We start from the raw sequence: 13,185 nt of genomic DNA, 5'->3' as shown, positions 1-13,185 counted from the left end.
ATAATTTAAAACGACGTGCTATTATCACCAAGTATTCTCACGGCTTGCTAGAGCATTGTGAACTAGTCTGGAGCGCGCTCCGGCTCCGAGCATCATGAATAGATATCAATCCAATACTACACACACAATGTATCCACTCTACTCCAACTGTTTCTATAATACCACACACGGTATGTCTCCACTCTATTCTAACTGTTTCTATAATACTACGTACATTATAATACTACACCAGTATTTTCCTATAGAAAGGCTTAGGCCACAATGAAGGATCTTTAGAACATCATGAAGATGTCAATTAAACTAATTCCATATTTCAGTTATAACATGGTGGCTGTTGTTTTTTTTTTCTCAGTAAAACATTATCCTCCTAATCAAAACATTTGCCACCATTTTCTAAGGTGTTTGTCCACTTTTGTTAGATAAAATGCCACAAGGAGTAAGAGTAGTGAATCAATGAGACTTCAATTAACTCTTAAGGTGACAGGAGACTTAATGTGATTTGGCTGTTACTTAAATTAACATGCTAGTCAAACATGTCCTGGTAATTGTGTGGATAACTTCTGTTTCTTAGCTTTATAGGAAAGAGATGCACTTCTCCCAAGAGTGCTTGACAATTATAATAGCAAGTAGATATTCTTCTGTTTGTGTGTATGTGTGTATGTGTCCCAGATTTAAAGTGGCAGGAACAACTGTGTTCTATTAGTGTAGCATGTTGCTAATGAGCAGTGGGGTTAAACACGTACTGTTAACACACACACACGTCAATATTTATATGTGAATCACGTTCAGTAGCATTTCTTAAGGGTTCCCATCATTAATGCAGACGATTAGCATTCAAGGAATTAATTGTGTCCCTGCCCTTCAAAATGCTAATGCTAGCTTACTGTTGTTGTTGCACTGGCCACTGGGTCATCTATAACAAACTGAAAGTAATATTGACTAACAACTATAACCTTATAGTTTTGATCATAAACTTGTCTGCATCACTTCTTCATTAGTTTCTGCTCCTAAAATGTTATTTTTTTAATTAACAGAAATGTCCAACAGTAACCACTTAGCAAACATTTTTATTGAAAGTGGCCTACAGTTAACATATATAGTATATTCAATACAGAAATGTAACACAAAGAAGTGCATCTTGAATTGTTGTGAAGGACTCCAGCTGCTATCAGTCTCTGTCTGTGTCATCGACAGCATGGATGAACACTTAAGTACAAAATCAATTAAAAAACACATTTCTCTAAAGAGTCACACTCCCAAGCCCTCTCTAGGGTGCACTTTGTGGCAGAAGGGCTGAAACGTGCCCATGTTCCCACACTCTCCCCCACTTCTCCGCTCGCCAAATAGTGAGCCGTCATCCCACTGCCAGCAGAAGCAATCTGCTCTTTCATTTTTCAGCGTGGCTGGGCCCGGCCCGAGATTGATCGCCACATATGGCCCCAGAAAACAAACTGTCAATACGTTGAGCGCTGGAGAATTTGAACAAATAGCTGTACTCCCATTCAAGCCGCCCATTGCGTCCCATTTAACAGATTATATTGACAGTTTCCTTCTTGTAATTAAAGGGAGAACTACTGGCCGGCAATCAAGATAAAGTTCAAAGATGGGGTCACCTAGGGGAGAGGGGGAGAGGGGGAGGGAGGAGGGGGAAGCGGGCTAGGCGGGACTGTCAATGCCGGACGACATCAGAGGCGGTTATTGACATGCGGGGTCCTAATGATTGCGCCTTATTTAACAGGCATCTGAGGAGACCACTATGCTAATTCTAAAAGGGACAGCCGCTACTACGCTTCAGGGAGAAGGTGGGGGACAGGGAGTGTGTGTAAATGATTAAGTTTGTGTGTGTGTGTGAGTGAGTGTGTTAGAGTCCGTGTCTGAATGTGTGTGTCTGCTATGGGGATGTATTTAAATCACCTATTTGACGGTGCTTCTCTTATGAGTCTCATGGGAGGAGGGGAGGAGAAGGAGGTGGAGGAGGGTAGGTGGATTCTGATCTTAACCCTTTCTCTTCTAACACTGTCCGTACAGACCTTCTGATAGCCCTAATGGCTAAATGGGCTGGAGAGTAAAACAAACAATTCCAGAGTTGGGGGTTTAATGGGGGTTTATTTCCAGCACATAAGTATCTTTGGATAAAAGCATCTGCTAAATTACTATTTTATTATATTTTGTATATTTGTATTAGAGCAAGGACAAGAGACGATGGGGACTGATTCATAATGTTTTACCATTGTACCACTGAGGTAAATGTAATATCAGCTTTCAAAATTAAATACATGAAATATCACTTTGATATTTCATAGAGATTAGATGGAAGCAGTCATCATACTCATGATGTTAACAAGACTGGAAACAGGAACAACACCCGGACATAACAGGAAATCATGGAGAGTTATGGAATACAGTTACAGCTATGGTTTAAATCCACTATCCAATTTTTGAGAATCTTGTTTAGTATTTACTACAATGTAGTTGAGTGCCAACAGCCACTCAGAAGTGTGCCTGTCTGAGTTGGTTTAAGATAGTGCATGAGGAAGGGACTGTGTGTGTGTGTTCTCACCTGAGTTAGCCAGAGCGATAGCCTTGAGAGTGACAAACTCCTCCTTCTCCAGCTTCATGGCTTTGTATTTCTTCACCAGTTGCAGTATGGCGTTGTTGAGATCAAGTAGACCCGCCAACTTGGACTGGTCCTCGTCCATGATGTAGTCCTCAGCATACACCAGCTTGTCCTCGAAGGACAGCGAGCGGTACACCACACGCAGGATCAGAATCTCCATCCACGCACTCTGCAGTAGACTCATCTGGTCTGCCAGCGACAGCGTGGAGAAACCTGAGGGAGGGAGGGAGAGAGAGAGAGGGGGGAGAGAGAAAAAGAGGTTAAACCCACTAGATAATACAATCAATTCAGTACTAAAATTAGGCTGGAGTTTAAGTCTGGGTCTAGGACTGAGTATAGTGCTCAGCTGTTCTGGGGTCTGGTTCTAGGTCTAGGTCTAGGTCTGGGTCTAGCTCTAGGCCTAGGTCAGGGTCTAGGTCTGGGTCTAGGTCTGGGTCTGGGTCTGGCCTAAACACCATTGTCATTCGGGCCGTGTGTTGAAGCCAGAGGAAGTTCTTCCAGCCTCTCCAGCACCACACCCATGGTGACCAGGGGCCTCCTCCTCCTCCCTAGCCCAGCACCCAGGGCTCTCCTCTGGGGACGGAGGGGCCTTATCTCCCACTGAACACACACACCATGGATCAATGCTAGCCATCACCACCCCTCACACTCTAATTACTAGTCTGAAAACTCCTACTCTCTCTACTTCTCTTGTCCTCTCACCCTGTTCCTGTCTCTCGCTCGCTCCCTCTCTCGGTCTCACTCCCTAACCCGCCCGTCTTTTGCTTTCACTTTCTTCCCGTCACTCTGTCTTTCCTTCCTCTCCATTGGCTTCCCCCATTCTGTCATGTCTACCTTTTCTCTCTACATCATTCCCCTCTATCTATGCCAATGTTCTCTTCCTCTAGATCTCTGTATTTGGCAGTGTTATTGGGTTGGCTGGATCTTGAACACAAATGGAAGAGATCAGTATGGTTATGATATTGCACAACAGATTTACTAACATGTGGATTTCTGTCTCTGTCTCTCCCTCGCTTTCTCTCTCTCCTTCTCTCTTTCTTTCTCTCTCTCTCTCTCTCTCTCTCTATAATGGAACACCTGCCTACTCACATCTCACCTCACAGCTGTCCTCTCCTCTCTCCTCTGCTCACACACCTGCTCATTCTCACCTGTGTGTGTGTATGTCTGTGTGTATGTGTGTGTATGTGTGTGTATGTCTGTGTATGTGTGTTTATGTGTGTGTATGTCTGTGTATGTGTGTGTATGTGTGTCTAAAGAAGCCTTCCGGAGGCACACAGAGGGGGCAGTCCAGGTGCACACCTGTCAGACTTCTGTCTCCAACTCACAGAACTTTGTGTGTGTGTGTGTTATAAGCTGAGGCATTCAGCAGGGGGAACCGGCAGATGAGGAGGTAATGCTTAACAACATCTGTTGTGCTGAGACTCCTCAGGAGATTACGGTGTGTGTGTGTGTGGGTTTGAGCGCCAGGTGTGTGTGTGTGAGGAATGTGTGAGCAGCGTGGTTTCTTCCAAAGCTGATCAGTAGTGGTAGATAGCTCATTATGTTGGAGTTGCAGGCTATTGTTTAAAACAACTGTTCATTTATTATCCACTACTGTTAACATCGCTGATCGCATTAGAAACTGTGGAAGGCAGTGTGAGCCAGTTGGCAGCACCTCCACTACTCCTTAATAAAATCATCAGAAGGGATTAAGGATGCATTTCTTAAGGGGGTCTTAATACCCCACTCCTCAGGAGGGGACGGGAGATGGGAGCTAGTAGGCTAAACTTAACACACACACACACTCACACACACATGGACGCACAAAAGCACGCATGCATGTAAACACACACACACGGACTCACACACCTCCTCCAGCATCAAGAAGGAGGGAGGAGAGGGAGGAGAGGGAAGAGAGAGGGAGGAGATGGAGGAGAGGGAGGAGAGGAGGAGAGGAGGAGAGGGAGGAGAGGGAAGAGAGAGGGAGGAGATGGAGGAGAGGGAGGAGAGGAGGAGAGGAGGAGAGGGAGGAGAGGGAGGAGAGGAAGGAGAGGAGGAGAGGGAGGAGAGGAGGAGAGGAGGAGAGGGAGGAGAGGGAGGGGAGGGAGGAGAGGGAGGAGAGGGATGAGAGGGAGGAGGGGGAGGAGAGGGAGGAGAGGGATGAGAGGGAGGAGGGGGAGGAGAGGGAGGAGAGGGATGAGAGGGAGGAGAGGAGGAGAGGGAGGAGAGGAGGAGAGGGATGAGAGGGAGGAGAGGAGGAGAGGGAGGAGAGGAGGAGAGGGATGAGAGGGAGGAGAGGAGGAGAGGGAGGAGAGGGATGAGAGGGAGGAGAGGGATGAGAGGGATGAGAGGGAGGAGAGGGATGAGAGGGAGGAGAGGGATGAGAGGGATGAGAGGGAGGAGAGGGAGGAGAGGAGGAGAGGGAGGAGAGGGAGGAGAGGAGGAGAGGGAGGAGAGGACAGAGTACCTTTCTGCTAGAGGGGTGTAAACCAAATGAAGAGGATTGTTAGTTGTTGTTCAGTAAATAAAAGCTGCTTGGTGATGTGCTACAGTAGTGTTGTTCTGTTGTGTGTAGTGATGGGTCATTAGGTTTGCAGTGGAAAGCAGAGCGTCCCAATAACGGGGAGCTGGGGTAACAGAATAGGTCAAAGGGAAAAGGCAAGTAAGGCAACTGTATTATGTTACTGTATCATGTGAAAACTACAGAAGGGGGAATCTGAGGAGAGAGAGGCAAAGGAGGGTAAAGTAGTGTGTGTGTGTGAGTATGTTGGTGGAGGGGTGGGGCTGTAGCATGGCAGATGGACAGACTCCATAGCCTGGAGGCTCTTCCTGTGCCCCACCAAACCCCCTACACACACACACACTCGCACACACACACACACACACACACACACACACACACACACACACACAGCGCTGTTGGTAAATAATTAGATTTATACATTCCCCCCACAATCTCCACCCATCTCCCCTTCTCCTCATCTTCCTCCTCCTCCTCCTCCTCCACTCCAACCACACCAATAATTAAAAGCACCATGATTAGTTTATTGAGTGGAAGAAGGAATGTTTTTTTTTATTGAGGTCCATCAATGATGTTATCAGGAGCAATAGCTCGGCATCCCTAGCTGTCATGGCCGCGCAGCCATCCAATTCTTCTTATCAGCCTGATTAATACAAATGCTGCTTCAGGACGCATTCATTAACAGATACGCATCTCTGTTCTCATGGCCGATCGATACGGCGGAGAAAAGGAGCATCAATGTGAATTTAGTGCTGATGATGGAGGGAGAGAGGTATTGACGTGGGAGAGAGGGAAGAAGAGAGAGACAGAGGGGAAAGAGAGGGAGGAATCCCAGGGTTCTTTTATACCTGTGATTTCATTTCACAAAAGAGCTGCTCTTTAAACTCTAATTGCATTTCCTCCCTGTCAGTACGCCTCAGGTCGCATTGTTAAAGAGACATCTGTTGGGTGTGTGTGTCTCAACTCTCAATGTTAAATAGATATTTGTAGTGTGTGCGTTTGTGTGTGTGTGAGAGAGTGAGAGAGAGAGTCTGTGTGTTTGTATAAGAAAGTATGTGCGTACACATCCATGTCCATGTGTCCATGTGTTATATCTGATTGTATTGGTCAGATGAAAGTAATCTAGATAAGATTATGAATTCAGCTGATAAGATCTGTCTAATGAGTGATGGTGAGATTCAATTTGAACCAGAGTCCTTGATAAATACTAGCTACTTCATTAAAACACAGTCTACCTATCTTACAGCTCTACACAGAAAGGCAGATTTTTGTACATAGATATTTTGATGTTCTGTTGTTTACACAAGACAAACCTAACTCCCTCTCACACATTGTGTGTGTGTGACTGTGTGTTTGCGCGTGTGTGCAGCTTTCCTATCTGACAGACAGACTGATGGCCATAAGCAAAGAGAGGGCTGTCGCCATTGGTATTGTCCTCCCCCTCTTATCCCCCTCCCTCCAGGCTCATTAATCTGCTATTTGCTCTGAGCTCTGAACAGAGAATGCAGGGTGTGTATGTATGTTTGTGTGTGTGTGTGTTTAGTTTGTATACACTGAGTGTAGAAAACATTAGGAACACTGCTCTTTCCATGACATAGACTGACTAGATGAATCCGTGTGAAAGCTATGATCCCTTATTGATGACACTTGTTAAATCCACTTCAATCAGTGTAGCTGAAGGGGAGGAGACAGGTTAAAGAAGGATTGTTAAGCCTTGAGACAATTGAGACATGGATTGTGTATGTTTGCCATTTAAAGGGTGAATGGGCAAGAAAAACGTTTTCGGTGCCTTTGAACAAGGTATGGTAGTAGGTGCCAGGCGCACTGGTTTGTGTCAAGAACTGCAATGCTGCTGGGTTTTTCACGCTCAACAGTTTCCTGTGTGTATCAAGAATGGTCCACCACCCAAAGGACATCCAGCCAACTTGACACAACTGTGGGAAGCATTGGAGTCGACATGGGCCAGCATCCCTGTGGAATGCTTTCGAAAACCTTGTTGAGTCCATGCCCTGACTAATTGAGGCTGTTCTGAGGGCAAAACGGAGTGCAACTCAATATTAGGAAGGTGTTCCTAATGTTTTGTACACTCACAGTCACACACTGCATGTGCATGTATGTGTGTTGTATGTGGGTCTTTGTGTACTCTATATGTATGTGTCAGTGTGTGACTGTGCAGGTGTGTGTGTGTGTGTGTTACCTGGTGTGTTTTATCAAAAGGGATAAGTGTGTGTGTGCCGTACGGCGGTCTGACAGGAAGAGGCTGTAGTGCAGACTTAACCCCTACTGGGCACCAAGACTGCTCTCTCTCACACAAACACACAAACACACACACACACACACACGTCCATGCCGCTACCCCGCAGCCTGCATGTCTGCCAAATCAGTCCTGACTGCACGTTTACACCCCAGACAGCTGAACAGCCTGTATACACACACACATACAGACACACACACACACGCACGCACACACACACATGTTTACAGTCACACACACACAAACACACACACGCACGCACGCAAGCACGCACACACACACGTTTACAGTCACACACACACACAAACACACAAACACACACACACACTGTTTACATTCACACACAAATACAAACACACACACACGCACTCACGCACACACACACACATGTTTACAGTCACACACACAGTCACACACACCCACACACACACACACAAACACACACACACGTATACATTCACACACACACACCATCCACTCACCAGTCTTTACCAACCATACACACCAGCTCAATGTGTTTCCTCATGGTTGCAGAGTAATGATGCTCAAGCGTGCGGGTGTGTGTGAACGTTGATAATGTGACAGGAGCGAGGAGTAGTTACAGACTCTCTACTCCTGATCCAGTTTGATTTAGTACCACGCTGGTGAGTTTCACACTCTGTCAAGACAAGGCAACACAACCTAACACTAATAAGTCATCAACTGCTTGGCTGTCGTAACAGAGAAGACTAGTACAGACTGACACAATCAGTTCACGCTGTAGCTGGGTTAATGCCCGCTGAGACTGAGATTGCATACAGACGCGTGAGGAATCCAACAGTTTCAGATACGCCACAGACCTGTGTTTCTTTGTGTGTGTGTGTGTGTGTGTGTGTGTGTGTGTGTGTGTGTGTGTGTGCGTGTGTGTCTAGAGAGTGGCCTGTGGTGATATGTGACTTCAGTCTTCTCTCACACTGCTAGTTCTCCTGCTGTACCATACGGACAGACTCCAGCCCAACTACACACACACCCCCTGTGACTGGCTAGGCCACGGCAGGACAGCACTCCCTGTGGCTCACACGCACGCACACACGCCGCACACGCTCACACACACACGCACGCCCACACACACACCGTGCCTGACCCAATTACAAAGCGTGGGGGAAAGTGATGAGGAAACAGAGACAACAGACGTCACTGAGAACCAGCTACAGCTCATTTACTGGAATTAATAGAGGATAGCTTGTTTATGGTTTTCACTGAGGGATTTTAAATAAGAAGTAATGATATGGAAAAATCAATTATTACATATCTGATAATTATCTACAATGAAACAAACTATAGAAGAAGAAGAAGAAGAAGAAGAAGAAGAAGAAGAAGAAGAAGAAGAAGAAGAAGAAGAAGAAGAAGAAGAAGAAGAAGAAGAAGAAGAAGAAGAAGAAGAAGAAGAAGAAGAAGAAGAAGAAGAAGAAGAAGAAGAAGAAAACAAAAAAGAAGAAGAAGAAAATGAAGCATTGATCATATATTCAGCTTTGGCAGGTTTGAAGGAGGAGTAGTCTTTCAGTAAGTAATGAATTCTCCTCTGATTAAACAAATATTAATCCCCTGGCTGTTTATTATCTGGAGTCACTGAGCCAGAGAGGCATTGTGGGCCACAGAAATCATGCCAGAGGGCATGATGGGTAAACAAAGCCAGGCCAAGTCGGCCAACCAAACTGACCCATGTAACACTTACTGACCTAGGGAGCAGGGTTGGGGTCAATTCCATTTTATTTCCAGTCAAATTCCAATTGAAATGTTCCTTATTGAAAAGTATTGACGAAAATTAGAATTAGAATTTCAGTGTACTTCCAAAATTGACTGGAATTGAAATGGAATTGACCCCAGCCCTGCTAGGGAGTCTACTATACTACACAACCAGACTGTCTTACAGTCCCATTCATCCCCTCTAGTGACTCCTGACTTACTGCTCTCCTCCGCTACCCTGAAGACTAGCCCCTTGGATTGTATGTGTCTGCTACAATATGTATGGGGACGTGTGTGTGTGTGTGTGTGTGTGTATTGAGTGTCTCTTCAAACAGTCTTTCAGGCCCTGCCTGACTCCTCTCTAGTGAATAGGATCAGTAAAGGCGTCTTGGACCTCTGCTTTTATCACTTTCTCTTTTTATCTGCAACAAATACTCACTCATGCACACACACATACACACACACACACACACACACACACACACACACACACACACACACACACACACACACACACACACACAACGGCTCTAGTAGTCCATATATGGGATAGATACAGGAGAGAGAGGCTGAGAAAGGAATGGACAAGAGGGAGACTGAGAGATGGAGAGGGAGATGGAGAGAGAGATGGAGAGAGATGGAGAAAGAGATGGAGAGGGAGATGGAGATAAAGACGGAGAGAGAGGGAGAGAGAGATGGAGAGAAATAGATAGAGATGAGAGAGAGATAGATAGAGATGGAGAGAGAGATGGAGAGAGAGTTGGAGATAAAGATGGAGCGAGAGATGGAGAGAGAGGGAGATAGAGAGAGATGGAGAGAGAGATGGAGAGAGAGATGGAGAGAGAGTTGAAGATAAAGATGGAGCGAGAGATGGAGAGAGAGGGAGATAGAGATGGAGAGAGAGAGATGGAGAGAGAGAGATGGAGATAAAGATGGAGAGAGAGATGGAGAGAGAGGGAGATAGAGATGGAGAGAGAAATGGAGAGAGAGGGAGATAGAGATGGAGAGAGAGGGAGATAGAGATGGAGAGAGAGATGGAGAGAGAGAGATGAGAGAGAGAGATGGAGATAAAGATGGAGAGAGAGATGGAGAGAGAGGGAGATAGAGATGGAGAGAGAAATGGAGAGAGAGGGAGATAGAGAGGGAGATAGAGATGGAGAGAGAGGGAGATAGAGAGGGAGATAGAGATGGAGAGAGAGATGGAGATGGAGAGACACACATTAACACCAGCATGGCTGGTTGGGCTTTTTAAGGACAGCTGTGTGTGTACATGTACATGTGCGTGTGCGTGTGCGTGTGTGTGTGTGTCAGCTGAGCAAATATCCTCCCGTCAGATCCCACCTCACAACAAAGAACCTCCTAAACACAGATCTAGGATCAGGTTTCCTCCCCCCAAGCTTGAACCATTAGGAGGAATACACCAAACTGACCTTAGATCAGGCAGTGTCTAGGGCCATCCTATCCTAACCTCTGATCCCTTGTGAATAAACATTAAGACAGGCACTCCTCGGGGATGGCCTAAACACACACAGGGGTCCATTCTGTCATCAGTGAGAGAGAGAGACTGGGGTCAGTTACTGAAAGGAGGTAGCTCTATTGTTGTGGAATACACAACAAAAGTTGATATGATCATAATGTTGTTATTTTTTCTAAAACATGAGAAAATAATTAATGTAACACATGTATGACTTGGGAATGAGCTGATTTCAATTTGAAAATATAACTCCCTCAAAAAGGTCTGACTGAGAATATACATATTTATCCAGATATACAGTAGCAAGAGTACTGGCGTGTTTAATATGGAGTGTATTTATTTTCTACACGATTACATTTCTTCTTCTCTCTCTCTCCCCCTCCTCCTCTCTCACGCCCCCTCCCTCTCTCCCTCTCTCCCCCTCTCCCTCTCTCCTCTAGCCTGAGGGAGGTGGGTTGCTGCAGCCTCTTCTAATCAGACAGACAGACAGACAGAGAGCTGCTTCGTTCTAACAGTGCTGCTAATTACTAATCTCACCCCCTCCTAATTGCATACATTACAGACGATCTGCACTGCAGATTAATGCTAAACATTCCCGTGTGACGTGCGTGTGTGTGTATGTCTGTGTGTCTGAATATGTGTGTACTGTATGTGTGTGCTTGTCTAGGTGTTTGTAGGAGTGTGTTTGTGTGTGTTTTCTTTGCTACCACTCTACTTTAACTCTGAATTAGACCCAGAATGGTCCTTGAAGACGGGCGCCGGTTTATAGCTGCGTTACAGAGGCAGGTTGCCAGGGTCTGGGCTGGTCGTCGAGGTCCCCCGGTAACAGTAAAGCCCTCTGTCTCCGTGGAGACGCCAGATGGAGAGACATTAAGATGGTTTCCAAGGAGCCGTTTCAAATAATAAAATATCAATATTTACATTTTAATTACCCACTCTCACTCCCTGAGAGTCTTTGTCATCCTTGATAGAGTGACAGTAGAAGAGAGAGAGAGAGACAGAGAGAGACAGAGGGAGAGCGAGAGAGAGAGAGACAGAGGGAGAGCGAGAGAGAGAGAGAGAGAGAGAGAGAGAGACAGAGAGCGAGAGAGAGAGAGACAGAGGGAGAGCGAGAGAGAGAGAGAGAGAGAGAGAGAGAGAGAGAGAGAGAGAGAGAGAGAGAGAGAGAGAGAGAGAGAGAGAGCGAGAGAGAGAGAGAGAAAGAGAGAGAAAGCGAGAGAGAGAGAGAGAAAGAGAGAGAGCGAGAGAGTGAATGCGAGAGAGAGAGAGAGAGAGAGTGAATGCGAGAGAGAGAGAGAGAGAGAGAGAGAGAGAGAGAGAGAGAGAGAGAGAGAGAGAGAGAGAGAGAGAGAGAGAGAGAGAGAGAGAGAGAGAGAGAGAGAGAGAGAGAGAGAGAGAGAGAGAGAGAAAGACAAGGTTACACTAGGCTGCTTGTGGGTTAGTATGCTCATGTATGTGTGCATGGTGTGTAGGTGTGCATGGTGTGTATGTGTGCATGGTGTGTATGTGTGCATGGTGTGTATGTGTAAGTGTGTGATAAAGAGCCGATAGAGTCAGATAGACTAACTGATGTGTGCTATCGTGTGTTCTAAAGAAGGACATTTATTCTACAGATCAAACCCAAGGAAACAGCCCTGTCTTCTACATTTATTCTCTCTGCTTCTATCCCTCCCTCCTTCCCTCTCTCCTACCTCCTGTCTATTTAGTGTTGATGTCAGCAGGACTGACCCTGTGTGGTGAGATTTCTGTTGGGGGAATAATGATGTGTACACACACACACACACACACACATACAGTGGGGAAAAAAAGTATTTAGTCAGCCACCAATTGTGCAAGTTCTCCCACTTAAAAATATGAGAGAGGCCTGTAATTTTCATCATAGGTACACGTCAACTATGACAGACAAAATGAGAAAAAAATATCCAGAAAATCACATTGTAGGATTATTAATGAATTTATTTGCAAATTATGGTGGAAAATAAGTATTTGGTCAATAACAAAAGTTTCTCAATACTTTGTTATATACCCTTTGTTGGCAATGACACAGGTCAAACGTTTTCTGTAAAGTCTTCACAAGGTTTTCACACACTGTTGCTGGTATTTTGGCCCATTCCTCCATGCAGATCTCCTCTAGAGCAGTGATGTTTTGGGGCTGTCGCTGGGCAACACGGACTTTCAACTCCCTCCAAAGATTTTCTATGGGGTTGAGATCTGGAGACTGGCTAGGCCACTCCAGGACCTTGAAATGCTTCTTACGAAGCCACTCCTTCGTTGCCCGGGCGGTGTGTTTGGGATCATTGTCATGCTGAAAGACCCAGCCACGTTTCATCTTCAATGCCCTTGCTGATGGAAGGAGGTTTTCACTCAAAATCTCACGATACATGGCCCCATTCATTCTTTCCTTTACACGGATCAGTTGTCCTGGTCCCTTTGCAGAAATACAGCCCCAAAGCATGATGTTTCCACCCCCATGCTTCACAGTAGGTATGGTGTTCTTTGGATGCAACTCAGTATTTTTGTCCTCCAAACACGACAAGTTGAGTTTTTACCAAAAAGTTATATTTTGGTTTCATCTGACAATATGACATTCTCCCAATCCTCTTCTGGATCATCCA

General features: G+C 45.7%; 1 pseudogene across 1 annotated transcript in view; it reads right to left on the bottom strand.

Annotated features, from left to right (window-relative positions):
- LOC311102604 (estrogen-related receptor gamma-like) overlaps positions 1 to 13,185 on the bottom strand; it is a 62,699-nt pseudogene that overhangs the window by 2,298 nt on the left and 47,216 nt on the right. The window contains exon 5 of the transcript in view: positions 2,561 to 2,830. The product of the transcript in view is annotated as an estrogen-related receptor gamma-like (transcript). The remainder of the gene's footprint in view (positions 1 to 2,560; positions 2,831 to 13,185) is intronic.

This window comes from Coregonus lavaretus (genome assembly GCF_964263955.1).
Source record: "Coregonus lavaretus genome assembly, chromosome: 27".
Classification (NCBI taxonomy): Eukaryota; Metazoa; Chordata; class Actinopteri; order Salmoniformes; family Salmonidae; genus Coregonus; species Coregonus lavaretus.
This window is presented reverse-complemented; position numbering and strand designations above follow the sequence as displayed.